At 42.8% G+C, this 19,012-nt stretch overlaps 1 long non-coding RNA gene across 1 annotated transcript; it reads left to right on the top strand.

Moving 5' to 3' along the window:
* The first annotated feature begins 554 nt into the window (after positions 1-554).
* Positions 555-18,150, top strand: LOC142494513 (uncharacterized). Its single transcript, XR_012801501.1, has 3 exons — positions 555-2,089; positions 14,599-14,641; positions 15,288-18,150. It is a non-coding gene; the product is annotated as an uncharacterized LOC142494513 (long non-coding RNA).
* Positions 18,151-19,012: the final 862 nt, after the last annotated feature.

The following is a 19,012-nucleotide window of genomic DNA, read 5'->3' on the forward strand; positions in this document are numbered from 1 at the left end:
GTTGATAGAGCTACAGTGGACCAATGCCTCTCACCCTGTCTAGGGGGTGAGGGAAGAGCTAGCCCCACCCTGAGCGCCCGGGGCTTGGGGTGGTGGCAGGGATACAGTGAGCACCCTGAGACCATCCTGAGGTTGTGCAGTCTGGAAGGAGAGAAGACCCTGTACCTGATACCAGCGTGTTGCTGTGATTACTGCTGCTGCTGTGTGCTGTGTGCTGCTGTGAACAATAAAGAGAGCTGCTGCTGCTTTTAACCAAGAGACTGACTGAGACTGGCATCTCTCATCCCTGTGTGGGAAGTTCTCTGTAAGGGTTCCACCCCATATCCCTGGGGCTTCACAGAGATGGAGGTGTTGCACCATTGAGAACAGATGAAGGCATGTACCCCAGAAACCTGGTCCTGTTCTCCCCCACACCATTGCGGGAGACTCAGGCCATCTTGTTGCCAGCAGGTATGCACCACCTAGATACATGTAGCCAGACCTTAGTACACCCTAGGGGGTCCGATCTGCGACCGGAGGGGGGGGGTTTGAGGGCTACACACATTTGAAACTGCCTTTAGGCAGATTGCAAGAGGTTTTCTTCTGAGCTTGAAAAAAGCTAGGGGAAACATAATTGGCAATAGTCTTTGCCCTTTTAAAAACAAATGTGGGGCCTTCCAAATATATTGATTTTAAAGCAGGATCGGTGGACAAAACCCCTGCTTGTCAAAAATCTTTTTGATTTGATTTATTTGTGTATTGTACTTTGTAATAAACAATGGGGATTTGAAAACAATACTTTTCTCTGTTGATTGTTTAACAAGAGTGTTCTGTCCATGGCATTAACCTCTTCAAACGACTTCTTAAAAATGTGAGCAGCAAAGCCCCTTGCTTCAAAGCGAGCTAACAAATCTCGAGATTGTTTAAGGAAGTTTTCATTGTTAGAACAAATAATTTTTAGTCGGATCAGCTGCCCTCTGGGGATCCCCTTCAGTAAAGAATTGGGATGGCAGCTGTCTGCTCGCAAAAACGTGTCTCTAGAATTGCACTTATGAAATACATCTGTGTTAATGGTCATGTGCATATTAATAAACAAATGTAAGTCTAAATAGTGGATGTAATGTGAGTGATAGTTGTGAGTGAAACGTAAATAAAAATCATTATTGTTGAGATAATCAATAAATAATAAAAGTGTATCAGTGTTACCACCCCAAATAAAGATAAGGTCATCAATATAACGCTTATAAAAAGAGATGTGCTGTCTGAAGGGGTTTCCATCTCCAAACACGTGGACCGCCTCCCACCAACCTAAGAAAAGGTTGGCATATGAGGGGGCGAAACTGGGTCCCATGGCGGTCCCACGCGTTTGGAGATAAAAAAAACCCATCAAACAAGAAATAGTTGTGCGTGAGTAAAACGTGTATGGCATCCAAAATAAAAGTGCTCTGTGCAAGTGATAAGTGAGAATGTTCTAAATAAAACCTTACAGCTGCCATCCCCTGGTGTGCTATGATTGTATATAGGGATGTAACATCCCTCATTAGCCAAATATGGTTCCTTTCCCATTTAAATGAATTTAATTGTAACTGGAGATCCCCACTAACTTTGATGTAAGAGGGCAGCTCATGGACAATACTCGGTAAATAATGATCCACGTATCTCGATACACCATCTCCCAAAGATCCAATGCTGGAGACTATTGGCCTCCCCGGAAAGGAGACCAACGTCTTGTGGATCTTTGGGAGATGGTGAAAGATCGGGATTATAGGAAAGGCCTCATATAGAAACTCCAATTCGTTTGCGTCCAAAACACCTAATATTGAGCCCTCTTCCAATAAGGATTTCAGTTCCCTTAAAAAGTGTCCCTTAGTTACCTTGATAAAGGGCTTTTTTGCCTGAAACGCGTAGGTTCTGTTGACAGGCCATTTTCTTTTCCATTATTAATATATTTTGCATACTCTGGGACAACTCTCTCTGCTCAAATTCGTTTTTTCAATAGAGACAAGTGCTCTGCTTTCCTCTCTTCATTTTACCTGCTGCTGATTTCAAGTGGATGCACGGTGGTACCCCAGACACGTGGAAGCTGACCCTCAAGCAAGCACAACTATATGTGAGTCATTTTATTTCAATAATCATCAGCAATGCACATAATTGTTTGGACACTAGGAAGTGCGTAATCTTCACAGCAGTGCAAAATGGGATTGCTCCAGTTAGTGCATTAGGTGCTGAAGACTCTAGTTCTTTTCATCCAGTTCCTGGAAGGGTACACGATTGAACATTATATCTACATCAATGCTAATTTAGCATGATTTGCCATGTTTTTTTCAGAGCATCATACAAGTGTTTTTTTCTTCGAGGCAAGTACTAGGCCTTCTGTGCCTGCAGACTGGTACTTCGCTATCTCCTTATCTTGTGCCAGTTTGAGTTTAGGGTTGAAGTTGCGCAAAGGTTCCTGAGCATCCTGCTGTCTGTTAGCTCTCTCTGCCAGGACTCTATGCCGCTATGTGACCTTGATCTGCAAATCCTGAAGATGCATCTCTGTCATCTTCCTCTTGAGCTCAGAGTCTCCCTTACTCTGTAGAAGAGCCTTGACCTCGTTGTTCGGCTCATTGCGTTCACTTGCCAGTGGCTGTTTGGCATTCCCTTGTGAAGACAGCAACTCCGCTTTAGCGGTGATGGCTTTTGTACCTTTCTCCATCAGGGTATCTTCAGTGTTTGAGACTACAGACCGGTCATTCACCACAAGTTCTGTATTTGGTTCCACACCATTTAACTGAAGTATTTCAACTTGGGTGGGATTCTCATTAACCCCAAGTGCACCCCATGGCGCCTCTTTATTACAGTCAGCAGACTCGTAGGCTTGGGCCTTTCTTTCTTGACACCTTAACTTACTCCATTGAGAGTGTTGCTGAACAATCTGTAAGGTCTTTCTCATCACGATCACAGACACACTTCTGTCATATTCTCGATTATCTCTTCACAGCGGCTGCCCTCCTGGCAAGGAGTCCACGTTGAGTTCTATGGGCACTGCAGTATGACTGGATTCTTACTGTGCTACTCCTTCGCAACTTTGTCTTCCCATTCTGTGCCTTGTGGAAAGTAGACTGTAGTACTGCAAAGGTATTGCAGTCACGCTTCCTGGAGCGCCTCACTTGTTCAGGCGGTTCAAACTTTGTCATCTTGTTTGGCAATTGAGCAGTGTCCCCAGCTCTCACTGTACCCTTGTCTACACAGGCATTAGTTTCTGTGGGATACAGGCGCTTGGGCCGGGCCAATACCTTTTTCTCCAACTTCATCTGAGTAGCATCCCATTCAATCTTCAGAGCCTCGAGCTCATTGCCCATGTCATTCTTTTGTTTCTCTGCCATCTTGCGGTCAGCACGCTCAGACTCTAGGTCCTTCCTCAGGTCTTGGAACTGTCCTTCTGCATTTCTTTTTCCGCTCAGTGCATCTACCAGTTCAGCTTCTTTGACGGCGAGTCGTGATTCCACATCTCTCAGCTGATTCAGCACAAGACTTAAACCTGTTTCCCTTTTTTGATTTCTGGCCTGCAGCTGTCGGTGCTCATCCCGGACCTTGTCCAGCTCTAGCTTCAGCCTGGCCCTCTCATCGGCCGTGTGGTCCAGCAGCTCGTGGGAATTGTCCATCTCGGTTTCATGTCATGCAGGCCATCTGACGGACAAACACCTCCTCCCTCTCGGTGAGCTGTATCTTCCACTCAGCAATCTGCATCTGCAATTTTTCAGTTTGATCCTGCAAGTCCCCTCTCAGGGCCTTCACCTCTTCCCGGTGCTTGCTCTGGATTTGCATCAGCGCCTCCTTCATATTTTGGAGCTCTGCAGTTTTTGTCTCTAGGAACGCCGCTGCTTCTGGTTTCCATGCCTCTTTCTCCTTGGCGTACTGACTCATGGGGATGGAGCAGCCTCTCTGCTTCTCCATCTCTTGCTCCATTTTCTGGACCTTTTCCCCGCTCCCTATCATACAGTCACCTGGCATCTAAGCTGCGCCTCCAGCGATGCTCTGGTGACACTCAGCGTGGACTTCAGCTCCTCATACTGCTCTGTGGGGACACACTGGGTATTCAGCCATTCCTGTAGCACTTGTACTTTGTATACAATAAAGAAGAAAGTAAAAGACCCTCATAGTGTAATATATAAAAATACAATTTATGTAAAGAAGGTAAATATGCATGTACAGAATAAAAAACTATATAGGCATGTAGGTATAAAAACCATTAGTGGACAATATGCTTCTCTATCTGCTGCACCAGATCCGCAGAGTGCACCTCGTCCTCCTTCACCTTCAGCTCTCTGCCTCTCCAATGAACGGGACAGCCAGAGCCCGCGGAGTGAGTGGAGGAACATCAATAGAGACCCGCTCTCCCCAGCAGCCACAGCTCCCAGACACTCCATGTCTCACTCTCTGATCATCTCAGCATAGAAAGGGAGCTTCACGCATCGGCAGGCGGGACCACAGGATGACGTATATCACGTCTCACTCTCTGATCATCTCAGCAAAGAAGGGGAACTCCACGCATCTGCAGGTGGGACCACAGGATAACATATATCGTGTCACAGCCAATCACTGCTCCAGTTGCAGAAGGAAAACAGCACAGTCTCTGTATCCAGGCTTAGCAATACGATCGGGCAGCATGTAGCAGAAGTGTCCAGTATTAGATAAAGAGTCCAGAATAGCTCAACTGAGCTCAGTAAACCCAATTAACTTATTTGGGTCAGAATAAAACACTCCAACGCATTTCGTGACACAAGTTCACTACTTCTGGAATTCCCTGGAAACTTTCCTTCTGTAGCCTTCGCCGTATCTCCTCAGCATCCGCCTGTTTCACCTTGGTCTCTTGCAGACACACATGCAGCTCTTGCAACTGGCTCCACAGTTTTTGTTCTTGTTTAAATTTTCTCTTTACCTTACCAAGCTCTGCATTGAGCGCGCGAGCCTCTTGCTGAGAAACTTCTAACTCTGTGATGACGTTTTGCAAATCTTTCTGGGACAATTCCTTGTATTCCTGACAATTCCTGTCAGTACTTGTTTTCTCTAATTATATTGGCTTTCTGTATATGGCAGTAACGGTAGCCTTTGTCATCTCAAGGCTACTCATAATGTCCATGACTATTGCGCCAAACACTATGGGATGTGGCTCATCTCTGTTTTTCTCTGACCCACACTTTCCTGAACACACGGGTTAATTTTTTTTGGAGCTTCTGCTGAAAATGGAGAATGTCCTTAATGTGGGGCCCTGTAGGAGGCCACAATCATCACCATCATTCTCATGCAGCCTGAAGGGCAGTCTTTGGTGTTGTCCAGCTTTTCACACCATAAACATTTCTATTGTGGTTCCTTTTGCGGGACCACGCCGTGATACCCATTCCTGAAGGGACATTGTTTTGTGTGGCCAGGCACATAACACATAAAACACATTTTATCCTCCATTTTCTACCTTTAGGTGTATTCTTCACCTTGACCTATTGGAGATGCTATGGGCCTCATGCAGTAAGCCCCGATACAAAATTTTCGGCACGAATTGCGAAAAGGCTTTTTTTGGGCGATTTGCCCTCGCAGTATTCAGTAAGGGCCGAATCCTTCCGATCCCTGCTGAAGCACTGCGAAAGCAAAGCTGCCGATGACCTGTGGCGATACAGCCTGGCTCCCGATAAGGCTCCCGATAAGGCTCCCGATAAGCCTTTGGTGCCGATAGATGTTTGCAGCTGAGAGAGACAAGCCGCTCTCTCAGCGCAAACATCGGCACCAAAAAAAGTTTTTAAAAACAACTTTTATTCATAGTGTACATGTGCAGGGGGTCTTCGGAGCTGAACCGCGTTGGTTTGAGGTCCGGGGACCCCCAGCCCCCCGAGATACAGGCCCCTTTATGAGGTGCCGGTATCCCTCGGCGTTTAAAGGTCCCGATCACGTGACCGCGACCTGTATACAAACCAGAGGGATACCGGCACCCCATAAAGGGGCCTGTATCTCGGGGGGCAGGGGGTCCCCGGACCTCAAACCAACCAGGTTCTGCTCCGGAGACCCTCTGCACATGTACAGTATAAATAAAACACACACACATCAATAAAGACTCGTTCCTTACCTTGGCGGCTATGTGCAACGGTAATGAAGCAGCATGAATGTCTTTTTAATTATACTGTACAGTGAGCAGGGGGTCCCCTGAGCTGAACCGCATTGCTTTGTGGAGCAGGGACCCCCTGCTTCCCGAGTTACAGGCCCCGGTATGTGTCATCGGGTGGCAGTGTCGCCGCCATGTTTATAGCGTCCCCGCAATAAACATGGCGTCCACACTGTAACCGATGGCCCAAACCGGGGCCTGTAACTCGGGAGGCAGGGGGTCTCTGAGCCACAAATAAATGCGCTTCAGCTCAGGGGGCCTCCTGCTTCCGCACAATATTATTAAAATACATTAATGCTGCTTCATTACCATAGCGAATAGCCGCTAAGGCAATGAAGGGGTTAACGCATAGTAGCATGTTTATTGGGGACAAATGCCCCCAATAAACATAGCAGCAATACACAACATACAGTATAGTAATGAGCAGAATGACTATTATCCACAAATGGATAATAGTGCAGTTGTCCATTTAAAATACATACACAACAATAAAGACTTTAAATACATATAGCACTCACCCATGTCCCACTGCCACGATGAAGGCCATCCTCATCTTCATCCTGCCCATGCCCCATCCGCTTCTGCAAAACAAACACAAGAATTACAACATCCAAATTAATGTCCCCTAACCCCTTAATCACCATAGCGGTTATTAACCGCTACAGTTATTAAGGGGTTAAGCCACCATCACCCACATACCCTCCCCCACAAAGCCCCCCAACCACCCTCACCCAATACCCACAGGGGAGTCCTACCAAATACCCTTGGGCCTAATACCCCCTCCCCCAGCACATACAGTACAATAATGTGCCAAATAACTATTATCCACATAGGGATAATACATTATTTGGCCATTATTAAATACATTCAATACCGTTAAAATGTAAAGAAAATTGTACTAACCTCATCAATAAGAAGTCTCCGTCGCCAGCATCATCCTTGGGGTCCGTTGCCAACATTATAAATAGCCACAACATTTGAATATCATTAAAATAACACTGAACCCCTTAATCACCTTATCGGGTACTAACCTGAAAGGTAATTAAGGGGTGAAGCCATCCTGCAATGCCTACAACAGTTATGCATAACATCCTCAGTGAAATAAAAACCAATTGCCTAACCAAATTCCATTTAATCATTCAATCTGTAGGCTCATATGCCTCATAAAACATTGCATTTACAGTGTATACATGTAGCATAACATGTAAACTGCATGTACACGCTGCAAATCAATGTTAACAATACAATAATCCCACTCAAATCGCCATACATCACAAGAAGTATATTATTTTATCCAATAAACTCACCATCAATGAATTACCACACATCACTTACATCCCTAAACAATTAAAATACCATCCATACCAATTACACAATGAACTAAAGCTATCCTAACAGAGAACAACTTCAAAACATAGTCAAAAGTACACCAACAATTACAATATACTAAAGCAAGGCTTTCCATATCCTACTGTACGGCCTGGAAGCCCAAAACTTACATCTGTCTAAAAATAAAATACATTTAGCACACATCAATGCATAGCCACAATGATTAACAATACAGAATTAGAAGCTTTAACAACACTATCATTTCTTACCCTGTATATATATCTGTACACATAGATACAGACATACATACAGTGGGAAGAAATGATATGCATTATAAAAAATGAAAACATGAAAAAGCAACAAACAAAACAGTTACATTAAGTACATTTCTTTATTTAACTTACCATTACTTGCCCCCACCGACTCCCGTTGATCAGCTTACTCACGAACCAATCCACGACACCATCCACGACACCATCCACGACACAATCCAGGAACAAATCCACGAACCAAACCAGGAACCAATCCAAGAACAAGTGCAGGAACCAATCCAGGAAGCAAGCCACGAAGAAATCCACGAAACAATCCACGACATGATCCAGGAACAGGAACCCATAAAAGAAAAAAACATAACAAATTAAACATTAAAATAATAAAACATGACAATCAAGGGTTGTACTAGTTTTATTCTTAGTGAATCTGTATTAAAATACCTTGTTCCGGGGTCTTCTTGACGTCCGGTGCCACGCCCTGGTCTTCAATCTTCAGGAGGAGGTCCATCCTCCTCGGCATCTGCCTTCAAAATGAGACGACATAGGCTTTTAAAGGCCTATGACGTCACATTTGTCGTCATATGGTTCCCACGGCCCTGATTGGGCCGTGAAAACCATGTGTTTTGGCCGATGTAAAAAAATTGATGACGTCACTTAAAGGCAATGCCAGCACAGCCAATCAGAATGGCTTTGCTGCTATTGCTTTTAAGAAAATGTCATGAAATGACACATGGCCGGACTCACATGGTAAGCCAGCCAATCAGAGCGTGGGAACTCCATCCCTACTCTGATTGGCTGGCTTACCATGTGAGTCCGGCCATGTGTCATTTCATGACGTTTTCTTAAAGGCAATAGCAGCAAAGCCATTCTGATTGGCTGTGCTGGCATTGCCTTTAAGTGACGTCATCAATTTTTTTACATCGGCCAAAACACATGGTTTTCACGGCCCAATCAGGGCCGTGGGAACCATATGACGACAAATGTGACGTCATAGGCCTTTAAAAGCCTATGTCGTCTCATTTTGAAGGCAGATGCCGAGGAGGACGGACCTCCTCCTGAAGATTGAAGACCAGGGCGTGGCACCGGACGTCAAGAAGACCCCGGAACAAGGTATTTTAATACAGATTCACTAAGAATAAAACTAGTACAACCCTTGATTGTCATGTTTTATTATTTTAATGTTTAATTTGTTATGTTTTTTTCTTTTATGGGTTCCTGTTCCTGGATCGTGTCGTGGATTGTTTCGTAGATTTCTTCGTGGCTTGCTTCCTGGATTGCTTCCTGCACTTGTTCTTGGATTGGTTCCTGGTTTGGTTCGTGGATTTGTTCCTGGATTGTGTCGTGGATGGTGTCGTGGATGGTGTCGTGGATTGGTTCGTGAGTAAGCTGATCAACGGGAGTCGGTGGGGGCAAGTAATGGTAAGTTAAATAAAGAAATGTACTTAATGTAACTGTTTTTTTTGTTGCTTTTTCATGTTTTCATTTTTTATAATGCATATCATTTCTTCCCACTGTATGTATGTCTGTATGTATGTGTACAGATATATATACAGGGTAAGAAATGATAGTGTTGTTAAAGCTTCTAATTCTGTATTGTTAATCATTGTGGCTAGGCATTGATGTGTGCTAAATGTATTTTATTTTTAGACAGATGTAAGTTTTGGGCTTCCAGGCCGTACAGTAGGATATGGAAAGCCTTGCTTTAGTATATTGTAATTGTTGGTGTACTTTTGACTATGTTTTGAAGTTGTTCTCTGTTAGGATAGCTTTAGTTCATTGTGTAATTGGTATGGATGGTATTTTAATTGTTTAGGGATGTAAGTGATGTGTGGTAATTCATTGATGGTGAGTTTATTGGATAAAATAATATACTTCTTGTGATGTATGGCGATTTGAGTGGGATTATTGTATTGTTAACATTGATTTGCAGCGTGTACATGCAGTTTACATGTTATGCTACATGTATACACTGTAAATGCAATGTTTTATGAGGCATGTGAGCCTACAGATTGAATGATTAAATGGAATTTGGTTAGGCAATTGGTTTTTATTTCACTGAGGATGTTATGCATAACTGTTGTAGGCATTGCAGGATGGCTTCACCCCTTAATTACCTTTCAGGTTAGTACCCGATAAGGTGATTAAGGGGTTCAGTGTTATGTTAATGATATTCAAATGTTGTGGCTATTTATAATGTTGGCAACGGACCCCAAGGATGATGCTGGCGACGGAGACTTCTTATTGATGAGGTTAGTACAATTTTCATTACATTTTAACGGTATTGAATGTGTTTAATAATGGCCAAATAATGTATTATCCCTATGTGGATAATAGTTATTTGGCACATTATTGTACTGTATGTGCTGGGGGAGGGGGTATTAGGCCCAAGGGTATTTGGTAGGACTCCCCTGTGGGTATTGGGTGAGGGTGGTTGGGGGGCTTTGTGGGGGAGGGTATGTGGGTGATGGTGGCTTAACCCCTTAATAACTGTAGCGGTTAATAACCGCTATGGTGATTAAGGGGTTAGGGGACATTAATTTGGATGTTGTAATTCTTGTGTTTGTTTTGCAGAAGCGGATGGGGCATGGGCAGGATGAAGATGAGGATGGCCTTCATCGTGGCAGTGGGACATGGGTGAGTGCTATATGTATTTAATGTCTTTATTGTTGTGTATGTATTTTAAATGGACAACTGCACTATTATCCATTTGTGGATAATAGTCATTCTGCCCATTACTATACTGTATGTTAGGGGGGTATAGGTGTTGTTGGGTAAATATATATATATATATATATATATATATATATATATATATATATAAAATTATTTAATTATTTATTTAATTCGTTATTGTGGGGCTGGTGTGTGTTTATTTTGTTATTGTGGGTAGTGGGGGTGTGTGAAGGGGGCATTAGCCCCAACGGTGGTTGTTTAGGGCTTGCGGGTGGGTAGCGGGAGGCCTTAACCCCTTCAGGACCGTAGCGGTATTAACCGCTATGGTCGTGAAAGGGTTAAGTGCCCCCGCATCCCCCCCGCAAGTCCTAAACTCACACCCAGGGCCAAATACCCCCCTCACCCATCCCCGCTACCCACAATAACGCTGGCACGGTGGGTTAACCCCTTCATTGCCTTAGCGGTTAGCCGCTAAGGTAATGAAGTGGCTTTTAAATGCCTTTTTCCTGCCTCGGATGCATGCCGGGGGGCTCCGGTGCGGGTATCAGCTCCGGAGACCCCCGGCATCAATCACAGGCAGGAAAAAGGGCTGATTTATCCTAAGTGTCGCCCTTGCCGATGCTTCTCCTTCAGCAAGTTGCCAACTTTAGTTGGCGGGCTGGATTGGCCATAAAATCTCCAATCTGGCCTGCCGATCAGCACCGAAAAGCTGATCGGGGCTTACTGAATTCAGGCGGGAAAAAAAAGTCCTGATAAGTGGCTTATCGGCAGCCGGGTGGCGAAAAAATTTTCTTCGGAAGAAAAGTTGCTGATAATTCCCACTTATCGGGGCTTACTGAATCAGGAGGGCAAAAAACGGCTATAAAATGCCGAAAAAGCCTTATCGGGGCTTACTGCATGAGGCCCTATGTCCTCAATTCTTCATATCTTTCCCTGTGTATCCTGTAAGCACAACTCATCATACACAGTGGGGCAGACTTTGCTTGCAGAATTTTGTGTGTGTGTGTGTGTGCATATATATATATTTATATATATTGTAACAAACGCCCCTCTTTTGTAGTGCTGACGTCTGTCTGGGTTCTTCCCGACACAGTCTTCTAGGGTTAATTATACAACAAACAGGATCATGCAAAGTATTATATTGCTTAAGTCAGGCTTCTGCCTGCTTTATTTTCATCCAAGTAAGGTACCGTAGCTTTAACATGCGTAGGTTAGAGGCACTCAGACATTTTCATTCAGCAGTTCACTTATATCAGTGTCATAGCATTTCACACTGTCACTTTTAAGAAATAAAAACCAAATCATATAAAGAAATCCTATCCCTTTCAGGGAACTAACTACACATCAGAATCAGCCTCTAACTGCGAACTAACTGGGCCAACTAACCTGGTTCCCCAGCTTAAAACAATGCCCTCTCATTTAGGGTCACTAGATACAGCACAGTCTTTTAGCAACAGCAATAAACATCTGTTTTGTTTTGTCTTATCTGTTCGTGGTGGGAACACGGTCCCAAGTGTCAAGGCAAATCCTCTGGTACTGTGATACTTGGAGGGGCCGTCCACCCCGAACTGGATTCCGGGAAGCAGCGATACCCCCAGCCTCCAGGCTCTAAGGAGAGAGAGTGAAATGCAAAACCTCTCTGCTCTAAATACCTGTGCATGTGATTAGAAGAGCAGGTGAGGGAGAACTAGAGCCATTGTAATCTGTGGTCTGGATTTTCCATCCAGCTGCCTGAGTTAATGGGAAGCTGTGGAACGGATCATTTTTTACTATTCCTGCACTTTCTGACCTAAAATGGGGCAGAAAGCTGCCTAACATCTTTGGACTATGTCACAATATATATATATATATATATATATATATATATATATATATATATATATATATATATATATATATATATATATATATATATAAATAATGGTTTTGAAGCAAAAGGTGGCACTGTGTGCTCATTTTTATGTCATTTCCCAGAATCCCTTGCTGCAGTGGAAGTGCTGTGTGCTGGGTTATAATGGTGAAAGGCCAGGTTGCAGTCGAAGACATGCAAATGAGCATACAGTTATATTTCCATTTGATATATATATATATATATATATATATATATATATTTTTTTTTTTTTTTTTTAAAGAGAGAGAATGAAAAAAAGGTATATGTAATATGAGGAAGGGGACAAGGGGAGGAAACAAGTGTACTCACAAAGGTAAAATTCAATAGTGCTTTGTGAATAACATCACCTCGGCAGTCAGAGAGTCAGAGTCCTCCACGAGTTTGCTGTTAGTTAGACTAACTCAAGATCAGCTGGGGAGTAGGCGGCGAAGATGGAATTTTCATATCCTGGTGAGTAGAGCTAATGCAATCAGCATACACCTATCTCACCCTCAAACAAGCTCTAGACGGGATCCGACCCTGATCGAGCGTCCGGGAGTGATGACGTAATGCTGCTACAGCTTTTCTAACGTGTTTCGTCGCTCAAAGCGACTTCTTCAGGGGTTCCTCAGAAAAGACAACTGGGAAATGTTAACCTCTTATAGTAGATGCTTAATCACTATAACATGCAAGGATAACACCTTGTATATAGCATACCATGTGCTGCTCCATTAAGTAACCTATTAATCTACGTGGATGGAAATTCAATATATTACACAATTGTGTGTAATATGATATTGTGCTAAATAATTATGCCAATGTAACTATAATTGGTCACCCATAATCATACACATATTAACAGCCAGATCAATGTTGACTATTCTGGTGCTGATGTTTCTAATTATACATGGAGTCTCACAGTTAATGCTATTTCAATTACGTATGTAGCCAAGTCCCCTTGGGCTACTAATTCTCTGGCCCTCTTGGGCTACTAATTCTCTGTATTGCCTAATAAAGTTCAGGAGTAGCCTGGTATTACAAGGGGGGCCTATGTTTTATAGGAGGCTGGCTTACAAGCTACTCCCCTGGGAAGGAGGGGGTTTCCCTCTAGAGGTTAGAGCGAGGGTTCTGGGAGTTAGGTCTGTGCTGCCCTCCCTGCTATGAGGACATAGCAGTAAGTCTCTCCTGGATAGGAGTGGGATGAGGCCTTACCTGAGAAGGGGTGCTCAAGTCCTCAAGTCTGGGGTACTGCGTTCAGGGAATGGAAGCTAATAAACTCCAGTTATATCCTCTCTGGTGTGATGTCTGGAGTGTGAACAACCAAGAAGAGTTGCCTATGAGGTTCATCCTGGCTGCAACAGGATCTTCCTGGGCTGGAGGCGCTGTGCTGACCGAAGAACCATCTCTGATAGCCTGTCCTGATGTCTCCCTATACCACCGTGGATATCTCAGGCTTCTGTTCTACCTCACATGTATGCACCAACATCAGTATACACTGATGGTGGGGTTCATTTTGGGTAAGGAGTTGAACTTACTATCTAATCATAAATATACATAAATCATAACAGTTATGATATATATCAATGTCCACTTCTCATTGTGTATAATTAATCTAATCAGTTGTTTTACAGTACAATGCATGACACTTTAAATGTCTTGTTGATATCCTAAACAAATTGAAAGAGGAAATTTAGGAGGGAATATATTCCTTCATACATGTTGAAAATATAAGGCTGTTGGCATTGATACATAATCAGTTACAATAATGGGATTCATAACATTCAATGAGGGTATAGCACGAAGGTTGTCATTCATCCATTAGGTACGAAACCAGATCAAAGTCTTGGTTCAACCCTTTGGGGAAGAAAGTTTTAATTGATGAATCCAGACTGTCTTCATTCTGGAGATCTGCAATATCCTACTGCCTCCTCTCCAGTTGGACTTCGGGCATTTGATTCCTATATATTTCAGACCTTTGGGGTCTTGGTTATGTAGCTACCTGAAATGATTGGACACACTATGCTTCTGCAGACCTCTCTTGATGTTATATATGTGTTTTCACAGTCTTCTTTTAATTTGCCTGCTAGTTCTATCCAATTGTCAAGAAAGCTGTATAGCATGGCGCTCTCTATTGGCAAAAGTGATGGTGAATGTACATTGTATTTAGGTGGAAACCATAAAAGTGCACAATTAAAATGCCTTATAATAAAGTGGCTAATTGAAATATTATCTTATTAAGTGATAACAGTGATGTGTATAATATAGTGATAATGAGCTGTGAACCTCCACTCAACCTTCAAAAAAAGACTGTTTCTATGTCTCTTCAAATAATTTGATAGGACCAAGATGAGGCAGCGGGGGATGTCGAACCATACATAAAAGGTAAAACATAAAATACCAATAGTGTAATATGTCTAACATAAAATTAAATAATGGAGTGTTGTAATCTTCAATGTTTCTACTCACATTCTGGTGAGTATACAAAAGCAGAATCCCATCAGTGGCACTGCGTACAAGGTGTATATAGATGTGTGGGTTTACCTCCAAGGAAAGAGAAAGAACAGCATATGCAGATGTAGATTCAACAACTTAATCTAAACAATAAAATGTGGACCTTGCCCATAGAGTGTGCACTTACTAGAAGGCCACTCATTTAGGCAGTTAAAACAATGATAGGAACAGTCAAGTCAGGGTGGCGATTTGCACCAAAGGGGTTGTGGGACTAGATATAATATTTCTCCCACATCTCCATAAAGATGTTGGCATAACTTGATGTGAACCTGGGTCCCATCGTCGTTCCACAGACCTGCAAAAAATAGTGCCCTTCAAAACAGGAGTAGTTGTGCTCTAGAATGTATATAAATGCATCAAGTAAAAATACTATTAAATCTTTTGGTAGTTCTGGATCTTTTTCTAGTAACCTTTTAATGGTCTTGTGACCCAATTGTAAATGTATACAGCAATGTTACATCGCACGTTCCCCAAATATATTGGGGTTGACATTGAATGTTTTTTTTATTATTTCTAGCACGAGTCATGACCCTCAAGTAAGATGGCAATTTCAAAACATACTTTTGGAGTAAGTAGTGAATATACAGTATTGTAAAAGATTGGAAGTCAATGGTTTCATTCCTGGGTCTACCAGGTGGGTGAGTAATGCTTTTTATGAATCTTAGGTATGAAATAAAATACCGGAATTCTAGGATATTTCTAATCCAGCAATTCGTATTCCTTCTCCGTTAGTATTTTACAGTCAACTACCCTTTTAAAAGGTCTCTTAGTTCCCCCAATAATTCTGCTGTTGGATTCTGTTCAATTTTTCGGTATGTCTCCTCATCTCCCAGGAGCCTCTCTGCCTCTGTTATATAATAGGACCTGTCCATGACAAGAATTCCATCCCCATTGGCTGCCATTTTTATTACAATTACATTGTTGGGCTCAAGTTTCCTAATACACTCCCTTCCTTGTTTAGTGAGATTATTAGTTTTACTGGAAAAACTAGCAGCTGTTTGCTCAAGGTCATCAATGACCACGTTTGAGAACGTATCTACAAAAATTTCTTTACAAAAACTAGGATAAAAGGTTGATGGTGTTTTGAAAGTGAATTTTCTCACAAATTTTGTGAACATCAATGTGTATTGTGTATCCCTCGAGAATGGTGTGAGTAACACCGAAACCAGTTGGGCTTTAGGCTTCTATGTCATTTGTATACCTTTTTGTCTTAATAAATTTGTTTTCAATCTTCAGAGCAATCTATGGGCCATTGATCATGAGTTCTGCATTCATTTTCATTCTACCATAAGACACTGTTTACACAGGATATGGATGGCAATGCACAGCAGCAGATTCTATATGGAGATGCATCGGCATCCAGGAAGAGCGTTTTTGTATTATTGAGGAGGAGACTGTCCACATTCTATATCTGCAGCAGCACAGGACAGTGGCAAAAATACCTTCAGACACTGCAATACTATATATAACACAACGCAAAGTGGATTCAGATAAGGGATTACTATTTATACTGTTGTCTTTGTTTCTTAATGCAAGTGCCGGTCAATTTGTTTTTTCATTACAAACTGGGAACTAATATTTTATGCTATATATATATAGTGGGATATTAGGCATCGAAAATATAATAACATATAAGGCTTCCCAAAGTGGACATTTTCTAGATATTTAAAAACTCCTTGAAAACTCACCATTTAAAGGAAGCCTGTCATACTGCCAACACCCAACTCTTCCCCCTCACCCCCCTTTCTAAACCCATTGAGACCAGCGGTGCAGCTGGACAAATCTCCACCCTCTGTAACATATCTGACACCCCCCCTCCCAAAGATATTAATGGAACAAGCTGTCAAGCTGTGACATATTGCATAGAAAAAAATGGAGAGTGAACCCCAATATTCCAATGCTGCAATCATAAAAAACAAGCAAAAAATGCTCAAAAAATGCAATCACTGTCCAGGAGTAACTAGGAATGTCTTTAGGCAGGTGTAAGATAATAAGTATAAAGGAATAAAGTCAAGGTGGCTATGAAGGTATGGGCACACCAGTCGGGGGTTAATTGCAAATGTGAACCAGAGATACAAAGCAGTGAGACCGCAGCCACATCAACTATTGATCAATAATAGTCCCAATAATGCTAACCTGACCCGACCGGTAATCCTGCCACCTTTTCAGCCGTGGGATGTGATGAAGAAAAAATCCCCTCCAACCTGTATATGGCAGGGGAATCCCAGCTGTAGAGGAATCAAAGAACCGGGGTGCTCCTTTCGCTGATCTGCCAATAGACACCTCAACTCATCTGCTGCCTGGCGTGTATGCCAAAACCCTCAGCTCGCCGATGTTGATGACGTAGGGGCTGCGTCACCGATAGCCACGGCCGCGCTGTACTGGTGTCCCACGGGTAGTGCGATCAAGCCCATGAATAACACTAGGGCTCTATACCGCAAGGCAACCAGCCGTGCTGTGACCAAGGCAGATGACGTGTAGGCAGTGTCACAGAGCTCACCGGCTGTACTGCACTGGGGTCCCCGGGTAGAGCGCTCCAACCCTCCGATCTCACTGGGTCTGCCTCCAGAAGCAAACGGCCGTGCTGGGACTTGGGATACTGCATGCAGGGTGTTGCCGTAGTGCAGATCAGCTGGATACCGCCTCCGTTTAGTGTTGATAATAATCACCTGTAGCCTCAGAGACTGCTGTGTGCTCCATACCAGTAGAGTAAATGGAAGTAGGAAAAGCGGATGGTCACTACTCCTAGTAACACTACAAGCTAGTAAAATAAAAATGCTTTATTTAGAAAAAAAGGCTGGACATCATAGTAGAACCACTCTGACGCGTTTCATCCCTAGCATGGGACTTTATCAAAGAGTATATTGTGACATATTGCAACCTGTGATACACTCCATACTACAATGAGCAGCCACTTTAGCTTCTTGTTTCAAGGTTGGCCCTCATTCCCTCTATATTGTAAGCTCTTCCGAGCAGGGCCCTCATTACCCCTTTTTTAACTAATTTTTAGGGCCCTAATTACCCCTTTGTAATGTATCTGTTTGCGCACGTCTGTCTTCATTTGTATGTAACAGTTTATGTAATAGATATAACTTTGTCCCCCATTGTACCATGCTGCAGAATGTTGGCCTGTAAAACTGCAATAGCCACCACAGTTTTCAAAGTGGTAACAAAAACATGATTTCCAACTACAGACCAATCTCTATATTACTCTACCTATACTATCTGAAGCAATTGAAAATGTGTTCATTGCCAACTAATCAACTATTATAAGAAGTTACATTTCCTCAGTCAATTCAATATGGCTTCCACCCAAAACACTCCAGAGTAAGTAGCAACCCTTTGAATATATATGCAAAGAAATCCAATGTTGAATAGAGCATGGCCAGTTGACTGGTGCAATATTCCTAGATTTTGCCAAGGCTATTAATACGATTGACCAAACTATCATGTTAAAAAAGCTTCAGTGCTCTGGAATTGGAAACTCTCTTAACTCCTTATGCCAGATTGGCCTTCAAGGTAGGGTTAATACCGAGTCCAGACACCATGTACTCTCAAATAAAGAGTCCCTTATTTCTCTGGACTGGGAAAACCAACTGTAAACAAGCAAACAAACAACATAGATTTGCAACAACATAGAGTGTCCCTATCTTTTGTGCTGGGTGTGTTACTCTCAGTCAATCTTTCTGGGAACTTAAGCCCTGCCTCCTAGCAGGCTTGTGAAGCTGCTTCCTTGCAGGCTTGTGTAAGTTGTGGTTTTGTTATTGGGTGTGAGTACAAGCCATTCTGAGGCAGTCCATAATGGGAACTGAAACCCTGCTTCCTAGCAGGTTTCTGTAGCGCTCTTGGTTCTGGTGCTGGTTGTGAGTCCCAGATATTCCTAAGAAGACAGATAGGAAAAAGCAGGCACCAGCAAAGCAGGAACAAAAAAATAATAAAGGAACATCCAAAGAGCGTGTGCCCATTAAAAAGATGATTAAATGGATTCCAGCAAGGGTTACAACAACATTATGGGGTACATAGCCCCCCCCAACAACTCGTTTCGAGCGTAAGCTCTTTTTCAAGGTGACTTTAAAGTACTCACATGCCCGTTTTTATAGCCCTTTGAAGCGTGCTGCTATTCATCAGCATTCACTTCCTGAAACCTTCAGAGTGACGTCTGCGTGATGACGTCAGCACGCGACATGAGGGATACAAAAAAAATCAAAAGATAACAACTTTATTAATAACATGAACAAAAAA

This window comes from Ascaphus truei, chromosome 5 (assembly GCF_040206685.1).
Source record: "Ascaphus truei isolate aAscTru1 chromosome 5, aAscTru1.hap1, whole genome shotgun sequence".
Lineage (NCBI taxonomy): Eukaryota > Metazoa > Chordata > Amphibia > Anura > Ascaphidae > Ascaphus > Ascaphus truei.